General features: G+C 40.3%; 1 protein-coding gene across 4 annotated transcripts in view; it reads left to right on the top strand.

Moving 5' to 3' along the window:
• Window positions 1-16,202, top strand: part of VTI1A (vesicle transport through interaction with t-SNAREs 1A) — a 235,080-nt gene that overhangs the window by 59,786 nt on the left and 159,092 nt on the right. The gene's annotated exons all lie outside the window — the stretch shown is intronic.

Raw genomic sequence — 16,202 nt, 5'->3', positions numbered from 1 at the left:
CTTTTGCTTTTAGTTGTGTACCTAAAATTAACATTTTAATAAATTTATAATTTATATTAGATAAAGACAACCTCTGAATTTTATAAGGTTTCCTGTTCAACCTTTTGCATAACCAGTTTCCCCAGTCATCATTCTGCTGTTTTTTCTGCAATTGAACTACTTAGAAACTGTAGCAAATAAATAGGGAAAGAGTTCAGTCCTGAAAGGTTTGATTATTATTGATAACTCAGTCAGTAGCTTTGAACATGTATTTTATGTTTCAGAGGAAGCACAGCTGTCAAATTTCCAGTATCTTTATATGGAAAAGTTTACCCAAAGTCTTGTAGCATTTCATGTATTATGTACTTAAAAGTGAAGCAAATGCTGGGATGCAAAGAGACCAACTTAACCTGATGTTATACCATCCCAGAGAGGCCTATATAACACTTTAGAGATCAGCATTAACTGTGGTGCCTTTTCATTACAGACTTAGTGCAAAATTACTGTGTATTTTGACAACAATACAACCTGTTTCCTTCTCACTTTTTCATAGGAAATTACAAAGCATCTCTGATAACTTAAAGTGCTTTAAAGTCCCCCATGTGTACAGTGCTGGAACAGTGACACTTGCTTCCAGTGTCTACCGTACCTGTATCCAGAGCTGGCCCAACCATTAGGCAGGGTGAGGCCACTGCTTCAAGTGGTAATAGCCTGCCAGGTGACACATCTATTGGGGCCAAGCCTGCCCTGCCAGCCACGCTGTCTGTGCCACTACCAATGGTGCCGATTTTGGGCAAGATCGCTTCCATTTTGAGTGAGATCTTTCCCCAGATCGGTGTGCTATTGCCCAAAATCAGCACCAATGACAGTGCTGCTTCTCAACCAGTGGTGGATGTGACAGATCGCTTGGTGGTAGCAGATGGCTGTACCACATACCAGATGCATATGCATTCCTTCTGGATTATGGTATGACATATGTTCGTAACACTTTCAGTAGCCAGATTTTAGTCAACGTGAGTCTCTGCGGTGCAAAATTCACCATTCTGCCAGTTAAAGCACTTGGACTTTCAAAAAAACTTTTGACGCCCCACCAAAGACAAATTTATGGTGCTACCAGACTTGAAATACCATGTATAGTTCTAGTTACAGGTGGGTAGCCGTGTTGGTCTGCCATAGTCGAAACAAAATAGGAAACAAAATAGGAAATTCTTTCCAGTAGCACCTTAGAGACCAACTGAGTTTGTTCTTGGTATGAGCTTTGAAGAAGTGTGCATGCACACGAAAGCTCATACCAAGAACAAACTCAGTTGGTCTCTAAGGTGCTACTGGAAAGAATTTCCTATTTTGTTTCATGTATAGTTCTGTTTTCCTCACCTCAGAAAAGGTGAACAGGAAAAGATAAATTCAGGACAAACAAAAGAATGCTTTTCTTCAGACAGCACTGTGGAATTCACTGCTACAACAGGCAGTGATGGCCATCTACCTGGGTGGCTTTAAAAGATGACTGGGCAAATTCATGAAGGGTAAGGCTATCAGTGTCTACTAGCCATGATAGCTATGTTCTGCCTCCACTGTCAGAGGCAGTACGCCTCTGAAAACCAGTTGCTAGAAATTGCAAGTGAGATGAGTGCTGTTGATCTCAGGTTTTTCTTGTGGCTTCAGTGCCCAAGTGGTTGGCCACTGTGAGAACAGGAAGCTGAAACAGATGGTTCTTTGGTCTGATCCAGCATGCTACTAAGTTCTTAGCATTATAAAACTATCAGGCCTGAAGTTTGACAACCATAGGATACATTGTTAAATAAGCAGCCGAAACATAAGTAAAACAATAGACACTTATTGCAAAGACCCATTTACCTAGCTGGGAAAGTGTATTGGAACCAACAACAAGAACAACAACAATTTATTTATTGCATTAGCCATATGCCCGTAGCACATTGTGAGAGACCAGGCAGTGACCTGTCGTGATTATACATAGAATACTACGAATACAGTTAAAACATTAAGTGTAAAATCATGCTGAGTAATACAGATGAGATAAAGAGCAACAACAGGGCATGTTGACTGTGTCTATGTCAGGAAGTTACATAGGACTAGGGCTGAGGTAAGTTAGCCAAAAAGGTGACCCTGAGTTTCAGGGCCTGTAATATGTAGATGGCCACTCCACGTGCTATCAGTGGGTTGGCATCTGCCAGTAAGTATTTCATGCGGTCATCGTCCCAGGCAATGATCGGTGGGATTAAAAGGAAAAGCCTGGGTCTTACTGAGACATATATTGGGCAGTAGAAGAAAAAATGAATAAGGTCCTCTATCTTTCCCTTGTTGCATGGACAGAGTCAAAGTTCCAGAGGAATATTGGAAAATACACCCTGTAAGAATGCTGTGGGGATGGCTAGTGTGAAGGCCCTTCTTAGCGTAGGATTTATCAGATCACTCAGATAGTGGGCCAGAGATCTAACTACCTTCACGTGAGGAAACCACATGGAGAGTCTGGCCGCGTTAGATAGTTCTAGATTGAGGGCAGTGTCCTTAGCAATAATCCAGTCACGAATTTTGTCTTTGTCCCATGAGGATAGGGCCGCGAAGTCTGGAAGGGAGTAGCGATCGCAGATGTTCTCCTTGCCCTTTGACCAGGTGCTACTGCCGATAAAGGCTAAGAAGGTTTGTTTAGCTAATAGAGAGTTTGGAGTTTCAGCAAGCAATTTGTAGTAGGTAATTATCCTGATATGGGCTCTTGCTACGATGGATGGTAGACCCAGTTCCATTCTCAGTTGGGCTGCCATTGTCCCGTTGGGGAGGCCCAAGATCTTTCTTGCCAGTAGGTTTTGCAGAGACTCTAATCGTTATCAATACTCATTCTAGTCGTTGGAGGATATTCAAGTTCCATCCCCATATTTCCACCCCGTATTGCAACATTGGGGGTATTTTACTGAGGTAGATCTTTCTGATTGGCACCACCAGCTGCCCCCCTTTTGCGAAGAAGAATTTCACCAAAGCATCCAAGGTCTGGCAAGCGGCCAGAATGGTCGTGTTTAAGTGGGCTGTCCAAGATCATCTGTGATGAAAAGTAATGCCCAAGTATTTAAAGACCGGGCATTGATCAATGGTGTGGCCCGCAAGGTTAGTATTGGAACCAATATGCTGTTGATTGCATCCAGAAAGTGAAGGTAATGTGTGCCTGCCATATCTCAACAGAAATGTTACTCCACAGAACAGAATGGCTGCACTAACAGCCCTGCTCTGAGTTACTGCAAAGCAGGCTTATGAGATATTTGGAACTTGCCGCATGAACCTTTCCTCAAACCACAGTGATGCCCATGGAAAACCCTTAAGCAAGATCTGAGTTCATCAGCATTCTCCCTCCCTGTGGTTTCCAGGAGCTGCTATTCAGAAGCATACTGGGTACAACAGTGGAAGTAGAACATAGTCATCAGGATTAGCAGATATTGCTAGCCTTACCCTTCATGTATTTGTCTAAATGCACTTTAAAGGCATCCAAGTTTCAGAAAAGCGTTTTCATGCCGGATCTGTAAACTGCACTGATGGTGCTCTCCCATGGCAAATTCTTAGTTAATGTTTGCTAATTCCGCATAGCATTATATGTATTTTTTTTTTAATTTAAAAAATCTACAATGCATGACTTCTACCTACAAAATCTCATAACACAAGAAACCAATTAGTCTCTGAAGTGCCAGAGCATTCTTTGTCTGTGATGGGAGCATTGTTTCTGTGTGCACAGATTCCAGTAGAAATAGGCATCTCAAGATGTCTGTTGCATTATCATGTTTTAATAGAAAACCTCGATGATAAAAGGATGCAAAGGTCAGCAAGTTCAAACACCTATGTTCTTAAGGCAAGATCCTCAACACATTAACCCTCCACAGATTAAGGCTGCAGTCCTAAACACCCTAGTAAGGGGTTGAGTCTCAATGAACAAAGTAGGACCTACTTCCAGGTAAACATGCTTGGGATTTTTCTGTAAGGAGTATAGCTGTGCTAAGATTTGGAAAGTACAGCAGCTGAAGCTTTATCAAAGCTTGTTTGTTGCACTTATTCATATCAATAGGACTGCTGTAGAATAGATAGTTCCTGGTTACTGCTGGAAGTTTACTTAGTAAGAATGGATGAGCAGCCCACAATCTGGTTCCTAGTATCCCAGCAGAGGTGGCTTCTCCCATCCCCAAATCCTACCAGAGGGTTTAACTAAAGGACTGTCTTTGCCCTATGTGGAATGGGAAGAGAAGGAAAAGGCAAAGCAACTTGGTGAGCTGTTCACTATTTAGCTCCCAGTATTCCAACTGGACGGGACGCGGGTGGCTCTGTGGTCTAAGCCTAGGGCTTGCCGATCAGAAGGTCAGCGGTTCGAATCCCCGCGATGGGGTGAGTTCCCATTGCTTGGTCCCTGCTCCTGCCAACCTAGCAGTTTGAAAGCATGTCAAAGTGCAAGTAGATAAATAGGTATCGCTCAAGAGGGAAGGTAAACGGCGTTTCCGTGTGCTGTTCTGGTTCGCCAGAAGCGGCTTAGTCATGCTGGCCACATGACACGGAAGCTGTACGCCGGCTCCCTCGGCCAATAAAGCGAGATGAGCGCCGCAACCCCAGTCGTTCGTAACTGGACCTAATGGTCCCTTTACCTTTATTCTAACTGAGGTGGCTGTTCCGCCCTTGACTGCCACCACAGGGCTTCTCAAGAACCCTCTTGAGACAAGTCTCAGCACACCCATTTTGGGCTTGTCTTTGCTGTTTTATTATATAGTTTTAATATTTTTATGTAAGCTGCTTTGTGAGGTTAGTTCAAAAAGCAGTACTTTTTGAAAGAGCGGTACTCTGTGGAAGCCTCTGTATGCGACAACTCATTTGAAACATTAATTAGTTAGCTCCATTACAAGCTAACATTTCTTGTGGTACAATAGGGTTTCAGCTTTGAATGTTAAAGTTCTTTCCCAGTGAAGGCCCACCACTGTCATGCCAACATTAGAGAACACCAAAGCAACAACACATGGGCAATTATGTTTATTTAAGTTTAAGTATTTGTGCATATGGCTTCTGACTCTGAGGGAGTAGAGAAGTGCCCACAGCATGCTCTGAAAAATCCAAGTGTGCTCACAGGCCCTAAAGATGGACAACCCTTGTTATATCCTATGTGTCCTACTCATAAGCTGTTGGAGCAGAGGAAAGACATTTTTTTATGCACTTCCTATAACTGGTCAGTGTATTTCATTAGTAATGTAGTATCCATGGGGTCACGAAGAGTCGGACACGATTAAACGACTAAACAACAACAACAGTATTTAAACAATGCCATTAACTAAATCTAAATTTTGGAAAGAAATCCCCAGTACTTAGCTATACCCTTTTCAAGTGGGACTTAATTGGGAAGCTTGGTGAAAGATATTATTAACATGGGGAAGGGTGAACCAAGCCATTTTGTGTTGACTTTCATAGTGTTTGCTAATGAGGGCTCAAACATTATGGCATTCTAATAGTAGTTACACACCTGAGCCTGCATTTTCAGAAGGTTGTTAATGCCGCTTAAACTTCCATATACTTGCTGTTCAGCTTAACACACAGTAACACAATTTGAGTATTGAAAATCTGGGCCCATATTTCAATTGCCTAGTCCTTGGAAGCTACTCCTATATTTGCACTTAATTCCTGTTTGATTCATCTGTAATGAATTATTCATGCATGCATGTGTGAATACTATATAGGAAGCATTTCATTAGTGAAACGGGACCTCTGAGATTGGGGTACATTCTGATATTTCTTCCTTGGGTATTTCTTTGATATGCCAAAGAAGGGATATCTCTGCTAAAATCTTAATCCAAATTTTTTTGCATGGAGAACAGTCGTTAGGCAGCTGCCAGGCACTGTCAGTTTTTTAAAAATGTTCTATTTCCCATTCTAGGTTAGATATTTTACTGTTTGTACCCATGTTTCTCTGCTACTGTTTTATTTTAAAGCCAGTTTGTTTCAGAAATGCATATTGTCAAGTTCTAGATGACATATGTCAGCTTCCTTTTAATCCATAGCAGCACAATATGAGATGGGTATAAGTGATACCTTTCTCTCTCTCTCTCTTTGCCTTCTCGTGTAATAAGAAAAGTAGAATAACACTGTTTCATACCAGCCTATTTGGTAGGGGCAATTTAGACTGCTATCCTCTATTCATTTACTTAACTGGGAGTAAACCCTATCGAGCTCAATAAGACTCACTTTTGAGTATACAAATGGGATTATGCTGCGAGTTTCTTTTATTTAGTGATCTATGGGTGCTTACAGACTGTCAAAATTTTCAAGTGGGATCACATTACAGGCAATGACCGATTTATGCATGTCTGAATGACACACAATTGTGCACACACGCACAGCGTCGAACCCAGAGCTAGTCCCAAAGCACCATAAAGACATCATGAAAGGGGGCAGAGTAGGGTCAGTGCGGGCTTATGCACATTCCACCAACATGCGCTGGGGTCTGGAACAGAACTCCCATGCAAAATGAGGACTGTCTGTACTGGCAAACTCTGAATTGCACAATTACAGTTGGTTGGGAGACCTTGTGCAACAACTCTGCTTCCTCCAAAGAGTTGGTTTTTAGCAGTAAGGAAAGTGACAGAGAAATGCATTAGAAAGTGAGGGATAAAATTTGCTTAAGGCAACATTGTCTTAACCAGCCCACAAATGAATAAGAGTTTTATCTTTCCTTTCTTCTATTTTTTGAGAAGGGAGCACCTTCAGTGTTTTAGTTAGTAGGCATTGGCTCATATTTTTGTTCCTTTGGGATCTCTACGTTTCCTTCTCCGTTTGCTTATGGCAGAGTAGGGGTACTGCCAGAGGGCTGCCCCCACCTCGAGGCGAAGAGTTGCCAGGGCTTTTTCGGTATCGCGAGCCCCCTCCTCAACTGCTTAGCAATTCATCTTCCTCCAGTCAGGAAGACAGTGATCCCTCTAGTGGGGAGGGAGAGATGGGGCCGGGAGGTAGAAGTCAGGGCTCTGACAGGGAAGGAGAGCCCTCGCACCAAGCAGAGGCTGGACAGGAGGCACCTCTTCCGTCTCCCCACTTGCGCAGGGGGGAAAGACGCAGAGGGGGTAGGCGGGGGTTCCACATCCCGCGGCTTTTATGCTGGGCAAAGAACCGGAAGGGGTCATTCCCGGACTCTGGCGAAGGATGAGCTAGGCGTACTTTTGTTGCTGCACTGTATATATCTGCACAATAAAGAAACTTAGTTCAGGAACCTCGGAGTCTGGCTGGTTACTCATGAGCAATCACTGAACAACCTTACAGGTACTTTAAGAAGTGTAAAGCTTGTGAGAGTGGGAAAACATTGCTCCACTCACAGAGGTGCCTAGAATTATTTTTGGGAATTGTTCCCGCTTATTACCTGCAGTTTTCTGGAATGTTCCCCAAAGCGTATCTGGATATTTGGGGAAAGTTCAGGGGGTTGCAGTGACAAGGAGAGGTGGGATACTTTGGTTATGCAAACAACCTTACAAATTCCTGCTGGGCTAACAGTTTCGGCAACTGTTTTAACACACATTTTCCGCTGCAAATACACACCAAACTTGCCCCTCAAGCTCTCATATATATCTGGACTTCAGCCAAGGAATTTAATTATTACATTTTGGATTACTAAATGCTTGTCATGCATATTCCTCCATGGAAAAAAATATCCTAAGAAATAATTTGAAATAACAAGGAAAAACATTGCGATCATCAGACTTAAAAAGTCAACTTTTAAAAGTTTTATTTAATAGTAGCTCTCTATTACAATAGTTTAAAGTGTGTGATACAATGGGCACATCCGCACAGAACACTAGTCGTGCTTTAGCTTTATGTGCGCAAGCCTCAGGCTTGCATACTTTCCTCTTCTTCCATGCAGCTGTAATAGGGGGGGGGGGGAGAGAAAGCCAGGTGCATTTTCAACTTATTTTACTTTAGCCAGTTCCTGGGTTGTCATTTTCAGACATGATTCCTGGTGAAAACAGAAATCATTTGAAGTGCTGCTGAATCCTCGTTTATTCTTCCTGTCCACATGGGATGGGGGCAGGACAGGCAGGAGAGGAGCAAAGAAGTCCAGGTTTTGCATAGGCTCAATTTGCTGTGGGCATAACACTATGGTATGGCTTAGTCTTATGTGCAAATGCTGTCAATACTACTTTGGGCATATTTGATCTGTAAGTTGGCTGTTGGAACATCTAAACGATTTTGTTAGTATTATTGATACTGAATACTTAAAAATATAGTTTTTTTAAAAAAAAAATACCAGCCTGAATTTACAACTCTAAATTCTTTTGGTACACCAGAGAGGAAAGATCTGGTTATCTTTTTTAAATGTTCATAGTACATCTTGTAATACGTTTTGAATTTGGTTTGACCAACTTTTGAGATTGAAATTTGGGATATATTTATCCATTCTTTGGCATTTGTATGACAGAAAAAGATTGTGAGCAGTCAAAGCAGGTAGTAGAATACAACATTCCAATTTACTTTATGATACCAAACCCATGACCCTGTTGCATTGCACTTTACTTTCTTAAAAAAATAAATCAGCTTCATGTTTTCTTTTGAGTCAGACTTTTAATATTGAGGAATTCTTCTTTTACTTGGTGTTTATGTATTTTCTTAGGTGAGTACACAGAACATTCACAGCATGAGTTCTTGTTGGACTAGGACTTTGTGTACCACTTAGATCAAGTGGAAAACTTGACTGGCTTAGGTTAGTGGGGGGAAATACATTTTGCTTTTTTGTTCTTCATGTTTGAAGCCTTTAACCTCTATTTCCTGTTGGGCTAACAATGTTTTCCTCCATTTGCACAAAAGAACAAAGTTTAGCATTAAAAAATTATTTGTATAGGAACACATCCTTTTCCAAGTGAAGCCTGGTTCAAAAGCATTCTTGTGTCATGATGGATCATCATTCAAGTGCTGTACTTTGTTATGCTTTTGCATTTGGAGACTCGAAGATCTCAAGTTATACTTACTTATGTACCTAATGAATAAAGAACAATGAAAAAACCCTCCTGTTTCTGAACTGCGCAAGAAAATTGATGTTTGAGAATAATATAGCCTTGATGTAACATATTATAGTGTTTCTGGTCACATCTTCCTTGTTTTTCCTGGTATAATCTTGTCTATCTAGTGCAGATATTTAATTTTATAGTAATAGTTGAAATGAACCATCATCTAGACATGCACATACTATCCTGTGTGCAACCATGTTTCCCCCCCCCCCCTGAAAGTTTGTTGCACAAGCTTCTTCACAGGGCTGCAGGGCTATTCTCTCTACTCACCTCCCCACCTCCTAAAAATACCACTTAAAATCAAACCTCTCACACAAAATCTCCACACTAATTCTTAAACTTGTGAAAGTGCAAGGGAAGTTTGTAGGCAAGAAAGAACATCAATAAAGAATGAATAAAATGGATTCCTGCTGGATCTTGCCAAGGGCCATGTGGTACAATTTGCAATTTCTGTTATGATAGCAATATCCCTCCCCTGCTGTTTGCTTTCCTTCCAAAAACTGCCATGCAGTTTCTGGGCATGGAGGTCATATTTAGCTATCAATACTCATTCATAGGCATGACTACTATAAATCCCACTTTTAAAAAAAGAATCTCAGTCCATGACAATGACCACATATTGTGCCATGTTTTCCTACCTCTGAGAAAATCTCTGGGAAGCCATGCATGTGCCTATGGTGACCAAGAGATTAAGATCCGGCCACTTCCATTAATGTGGTTCCAACTAACACTTGAAGATGGCTATCACAATATTTGTTTTAGCATATTAAAATCAAAAGAAGGTTTTTCAAATATTTCCAACTCCTGTAGTTGTAAACATCTTACTGTTAATGTTTATTTAAACTGTGCATATTTTATGGGTATTTTCCAGAGAATAAAGAACTGTCCCACATATTTAACCACCTAGGACAGGGTTGGAGGTGTTTTTAGCCCAAATACTACATTCCATCATGGCAGTGGTTCCCAATTAGCTAAATACTACAGACCCCCTGTTTCTCAAAAGCCAAGACATGGACCCCCTACTCTTGAAAATGTTGATATCTCTGTGGTGGTTTTTGTTATGTGAATGGTGCCACCATACCCTCTAACATGTCCCAACGCAATACCAGGATATGCCTCTTCCTATGCAAGTCACGTGACCCATGAGAGAGTATGGCACCCCAAAATGCATGTTTTTGGGTGCCAAGATCTCACACATTTTTGGGCACCATGCTGTCACATGAGAGCATGCCTCCTCCCCAAATGGGATGTCTCGGACAATTGATGGGTGTGTGCCATGGACCCCCTGAGTGGGTTGTTCAGATCCCCTGAGGTCCACAGACCACCAGTTGGAAATCAGTGCATCATGAGCAGCCTTCCAAGGTCTGCATGCCAATGGTGTGCAGGGCTGAAGGCAAGTGGACAGAGCAATGGATGTGACTCTTTCTTTGTACAGTAGTCAACATTCCAGCAACGCAAAAGCCAGAGGCTTTTAAACATCCACAACTGGATGGAACAGGACCAGTGAAGGACTTGAGATGCCTCAAGGGCTGCATGTGATTGCCCAGATCTGAAGTTACCCACTCCTGTTGTAAGGTTTGATATAAAGGAACATGATTTTGCCATCTGCTGAAGCGAAGTAGCATTCAGTCAGGTCACTACTTGGATGGAACACATCTTGGAATCCTATATTCCCTTCCTCGAGTTTCATAATGGAAGGAAGTGAGGATATAAATCAACAAACAAGCATGGCAGTAAACCAGGCTTATCTCCAAATATATACAACATGGAGCTGTAGACAATCCTGGTTCTATGATGCATCTGAAATACAAAAATACATGTTTCAGTTTATTTGAAATACAAAAATACATGTTTCAGTTTAGAAAGTATATCTCTGGCTTAGTAATACAAAGCTTCCTTTAAAAAATGTTAGGAAATAGACCCAACATAGTATTTTTACTTTTGCACCTTCTATTATTTTTGTATCATATGAAAATCCAGTGTTTTTAAAAGATCTATGAAGATTAAATGTGCCCTCTTTTTACCTATGTCACAGTTATGTATGGATACAAAATAGACCCTAGTATCCAGAATTGTTGACCCTTGAGATCTAATATTGACCTCAGTCAGTATTAACTTTTCAGATCGATAAATGCTGTTATTGACCTCAAAGGAAGTCAATACTGCTTGTTAATTTGCAAAATATAACTGCAATGAAATGCTACACATTTTGTTCTTCATTATCACCCTATTTATATCTGTTTTTAACATCATTTTTTTTACCACCTAGAGAGTATAATGTCAAAACGTTTCAATTCCAGTTGCAAGAAGGGTTGAAGAGAGATTTGTATTGCATAATATGGAACAAGAGAAGAGAAGAACATGTTTCCCCTAGCATGGAAATAATACCAGTTCTATAGCACTGTGGTGTTTTCCTTCTTTAAGGGGAATTCGGTTACTTTCTCTCTGATATCATTTAGAACAAAGTATATTTCAGTATATTTCTTCATAAAACTGTAATTGATGAGTGAGCTAATCCTGAACTAACTGGAAACAATTATTTAAATCATTATTGAACGGTAGATTTTTATATGTTTATATAACAATGGCAGGTGTGTAAATGAAGATGTTACTATACAGAAGTTTGAAGGGAATGTTGTGATTCAAATTGTATTTAATTGCAATAACTTAGGTTGGTTTTAGTGCTGTGTCTAGTTTTGTTACATGCAAACATAAATGTTAAATCATGCATGTCTTGATGTATGTTAAAATTTATTCCAGTATTCAAATGCCCGAACAACATTTATCAGTTTGCTATTTCAATTCTAAATTCTGATAAATGATTTATATGCTGATGCTAAAGTCAGCTACTTGGAAGCAAATGCTGTCAATTTCAGTGAGAGTTGTTTTCAAAAGTGCTAATTTCCAGATAGATATAATCTTAATCCCACTTCCTGTTTGATAGACTCTAACTGGCACACAAGACAAACAAAAATGATTCTGCTTTATAAAGTAATAAACTTGTGTGAAGGGTCTTGGGGGAACAGACTTTGCTTTTATACAATATTCCTTTCATCTGTTAACATGACACTAAGAAATCTCAAACATTGTGTTGTTAAATTCCACCATGTAGGTTGGTTTTTCATAGACACTGATTTCTTACACCAACCTCTTTAGCAAACAAGCAGATGCAAAAGGCAGGAAATGATTATTGCTCTTGGACCGGGTTGAGAAAGGAGAGCAAGCCCTACCCATTAGTTCCACACATATTACAGAGGCCAAGCAAGGGTAATCTTACACGGTCTGGTACCAAATTCTGCTTCTCCATACTCCTGCCCAGCTTTCTGCTTGGCACATTTGACAAGCTTAGATGGAGAGTTGGGTGAGGTCAGAAACTGGAATGCTTAATGAAGTGGAGAGTGGGAGAATCATCACTAGGGTTTTAGCTCTGTAATTCTTCAACTTTTTTGGATGATTGAACACTCGCTAACATCTTATCCCAGCTTGCTTGCTGTTTTGCCACTCCCACCATGGACACTGTATTCGTATTGTGAAAAAGTACCTAGTGGCCTTAGAACCGATTTTAGTGTCTATAAAATGCAGGACATCCAACTACTATCTCTATGCTGGATGTGATAAATGTAGAAACCAGTTGTGATCAAGACTGCCTAGTTAAAAAATTGTTTTTGAAAAAAGCACTGCCTAAAGGTGGCCATTCTTGAACAAATAAACGTCAATGGCAAAAAAGGCTGCCTAGTTGTCTTTATGGCCCATCAAGAATATTGTACTGCAATGGCAGCAAATAAGGTACAGTAGACACCTAAATATCTGGGCTTCCATATTTTGTCATAGGGAAATTTTGCTTTAACTTTTACGGGTTGGCTATATAAATGCAGATGAAAAACAGAGAAAGGATGGTAATAATAATAATAATAATAATAATAATAATAATAATAATAATAATTTATTTATTTATACCCCGCCCATCTGGCCAGGTCTCCCCAGCCACTCTGGGCAGCCTCCAACAAATATCAAAATACAATACAAAGTCACAAATTAAAAACTTCCCTAAACAGGGCTGCCTTCAGGTATTTTCTAAATGACAGGTAGTTGTTTATCTCTCTTACCCCTGATGGGAGGGCGTTCCACAGGGCGGGCGCCACTACCGAGAAGGCCCTCTGTCTGGTTCCCTGTAGCTTTGCTTCTCGCAGTGAGGGAACCGACAGAAGGCCCTCGGTGCTGGATCTCAGTGTCCGGGCTGAATGATGGGGGTGGAGACGCTCCTTCAGGTATACAGGACCGAGGCATTTCCTGTTGATGAACAGGTTTCTTCTTTTGAAGGTCACTTACTCCAAGAAGGAAGGAAAAATGTACCCTGGTATAGTCCACCTTTAACAATGATCATCCCCACTCCCAGTCTCTTCATGCTAAGTTGAACAATATATTCAACTTTTCGAGATAGAGGAGCAAAGCTACATGGCTTCCATTACACTTTCTATATCTTAAAGTCATTGAAATAATTTGTTTTCAGTCTGAAACTAATTAGCATTCAAGGTCAGGCTTACACCACTTTAATTTATTGCTTAAGTACATTTGTACTTTTCATTGCTGCTTCAAGAAGATCCTTGTTGGGTTTGTAGGTTTGTATTCTATTTCACCAAGAGTAGCTGGCTTTATAAAGGTATTGGTTTGCTTGCTTTATAGGTCAGGTATTTATGTTGACAGCAATGGTACTGGAAAGGATGACATGCTTCAGAGACTTTTGAAATTACTTCAGAATTTAGATTATTAGTGGCACTTTCGCCTTTGCATTCCTTCTTGAAGGGAAAATCCAGTCAATTAATTTTCTCAAAGATGTGAATAATAAAACATGGATGTGAAGTTTCACTGAACTAGAAATGAGCAGTACCTTTTGGGTCATAGTTTATAATGTGCAATTTAGTACTCACTTCCTTCTTCTGCACTAGGAGATTAGTGAAAAATAAGCTGTGTAAATTAAGTTTATTGCAACATTATCTTCAGATGTACAGCAGTGAAGATTATATTGAGTGATAGCAGTAGAGTGGATTTTGTATAAAAAGAATTATCACATAATTATCACATAAAACCACATTCTGAATAAAAATATTGCTCAAAGTTCCTCTTATATTATTTTATTAAAAGTTCTAGTCAAACACATTGCAAGAATTTGGGAGAAGGAGCCATACTTAAGATAAATACAATATATTAGCTAATGGGAATCCTGCCACCATCTTGTGCAGATCCTGTACCTTGCGTGCTTACAAAGGTCTGATATACCGTAGTTGACTCCTATGCTGCTTAAAAGCTCAGCATTCACATTTGTGAAGAAAGGACCAAAACTGGCAACCACGTCACCTGCATTCAAATGGAACACACCTTCCCTTGGTTTAGCAATACATGTATAAGCAGAATGGAGCCCAAGTGAATGGTAGCCCAGAGGAGTTTGCTACCGTTTTGTTACCTCTTCACTAATCCTGGCTTGCTATGTTTTTTAAACCAACTGTGGTTTAAAACAAACTGGTTGGCTTCGGAGTAAGCCAACTTCAAGCATTGGTAATGAAGCTGGTTTGATATCTGGTTCATATGACACAACAAGTGAGTGAGAAGTGGGATTTGGAAGTGTGAATTTAATTTTTTCTTCCAGCTACATGGGATGAGGAGTGGGGAGCACGTGTACAAGCAAAGCCTCAGGCTGTCCTTCCTGCTCTTGCACATAGTGCTAGGCCTCTTATGTGCTAACTGGATGAGTCAGGAAGTTCATGGCTATTCTCTAGTTTAGCTGTTGAAGCTTTACAGCAGGCATAGGCAAACTCGGCCCTCCAGATGTTTTGGGACTGCAGCTACCATCATCCCTAGCTAACAGAACCAGTGGTCAGGGATGATGGGAGTTGTAGTCCCAAAACATCTGTAGGGTCGAGTTTGCCTATGCCTGCGCCACAGAATAAGGAATCAATGGTCACAATCCAGAGCAGGTATTAAAAGTGGCATGCCTTTTTAATGTGGGCTGTTTCTAGTTCCCAAATTCATTTCCTAAGGCTTTTTCTCCCACAGCAGCTTCAAGTTCCTGTTCAAATACTAACTATAATCTCTCTCTCTCTCTCTCTCTCTCTCTCTCTCTCTCATGCAAATCTTATTTTTAGCATTTGTACGCCACCCAATAGAGACTGTGTAGGGCAGTGGTTACAGTGTCCAACTAGGACTGGACTGAAATGTCCATTCACCCATGTTGACTTTCTATGAAACATGAAAAATCATCTACAATAAAGAATATCATTTTTTTAAAAAACTTTAAAAAACAGCAGCAGTTAAAACAGCATAAGACTATAGGAAGTGTTACTAAAAGAAGGTGTAAAAATGAGTGGGTTGTTGTCTTCTTGCTTTGTTCTCATTGACATGGTAAAAGCCATTTAACTTCAGTGCAATGTGCTACTTAAATGACATTAATCAGTTGTGACCCTCATGACCTTCCCTGACTTGAAAACTTGGAGGGACGAAAGAATAGTGAGCCTAAGCTTCCTTATATGGAGCTTCTATCATGGTAGCAGCAGCTCTCCAGGTTTTCAGATAGGATAATTTCTTACCCCCTACATGGAGAATGGGGAAATTGACCCTGGGACCTTTTGGATATAAGGCATGTGTTTGAACACTGAGTGGACCTGACACTAAAGTTGGCATGTGAAATAGTTCTTTGTCAAATCACTTAGATATTTTAACAACTAATTTGAAAGAAAGAAAAAGTTCTTTTGATGAGGGTGGGAGGAATGGTTGAATTGTTTTGATTAATAATTTGGATGGAAATTGCCATTCTCTGGGGGTGGGAGAAATCAGGAAATTAGTCGGCTATTCATTGATCAAACAGCTGCTGGTGAGGAAGGTGAAGAATGGATGAACTAATACAACTTGATTAAATTGTCTTTCTTTGCATAAGCTAACCTGTTATCATAACCTGTTGGTGGAAAAATAATAATAAAAAGAGTGAAAGTAAGTATGGCTGTTGGCAGCTCCTGAAGTCTCTTCCTAGGGAGTCAGCTGTGATTGCCCCAAAATCTTTGCAGAAGTTCATGGGGAACCTCTTCCAAGTTGTGTTTTATGTAAACTAAAATTCTCAATTCTTTACTAGTTTTTTGATAAGTAAGTTGCTTCTTCTCTGGAATCACTTTTATTTCCTTTACTGTTTCTTTTCAATCTTTGTTAACATCTTTTAAA

This window comes from Lacerta agilis, chromosome 5 (assembly GCF_009819535.1).
Source record: "Lacerta agilis isolate rLacAgi1 chromosome 5, rLacAgi1.pri, whole genome shotgun sequence".
Lineage (NCBI taxonomy): Eukaryota > Metazoa > Chordata > Lepidosauria > Squamata > Lacertidae > Lacerta > Lacerta agilis.
This window is presented reverse-complemented; position numbering and strand designations above follow the sequence as displayed.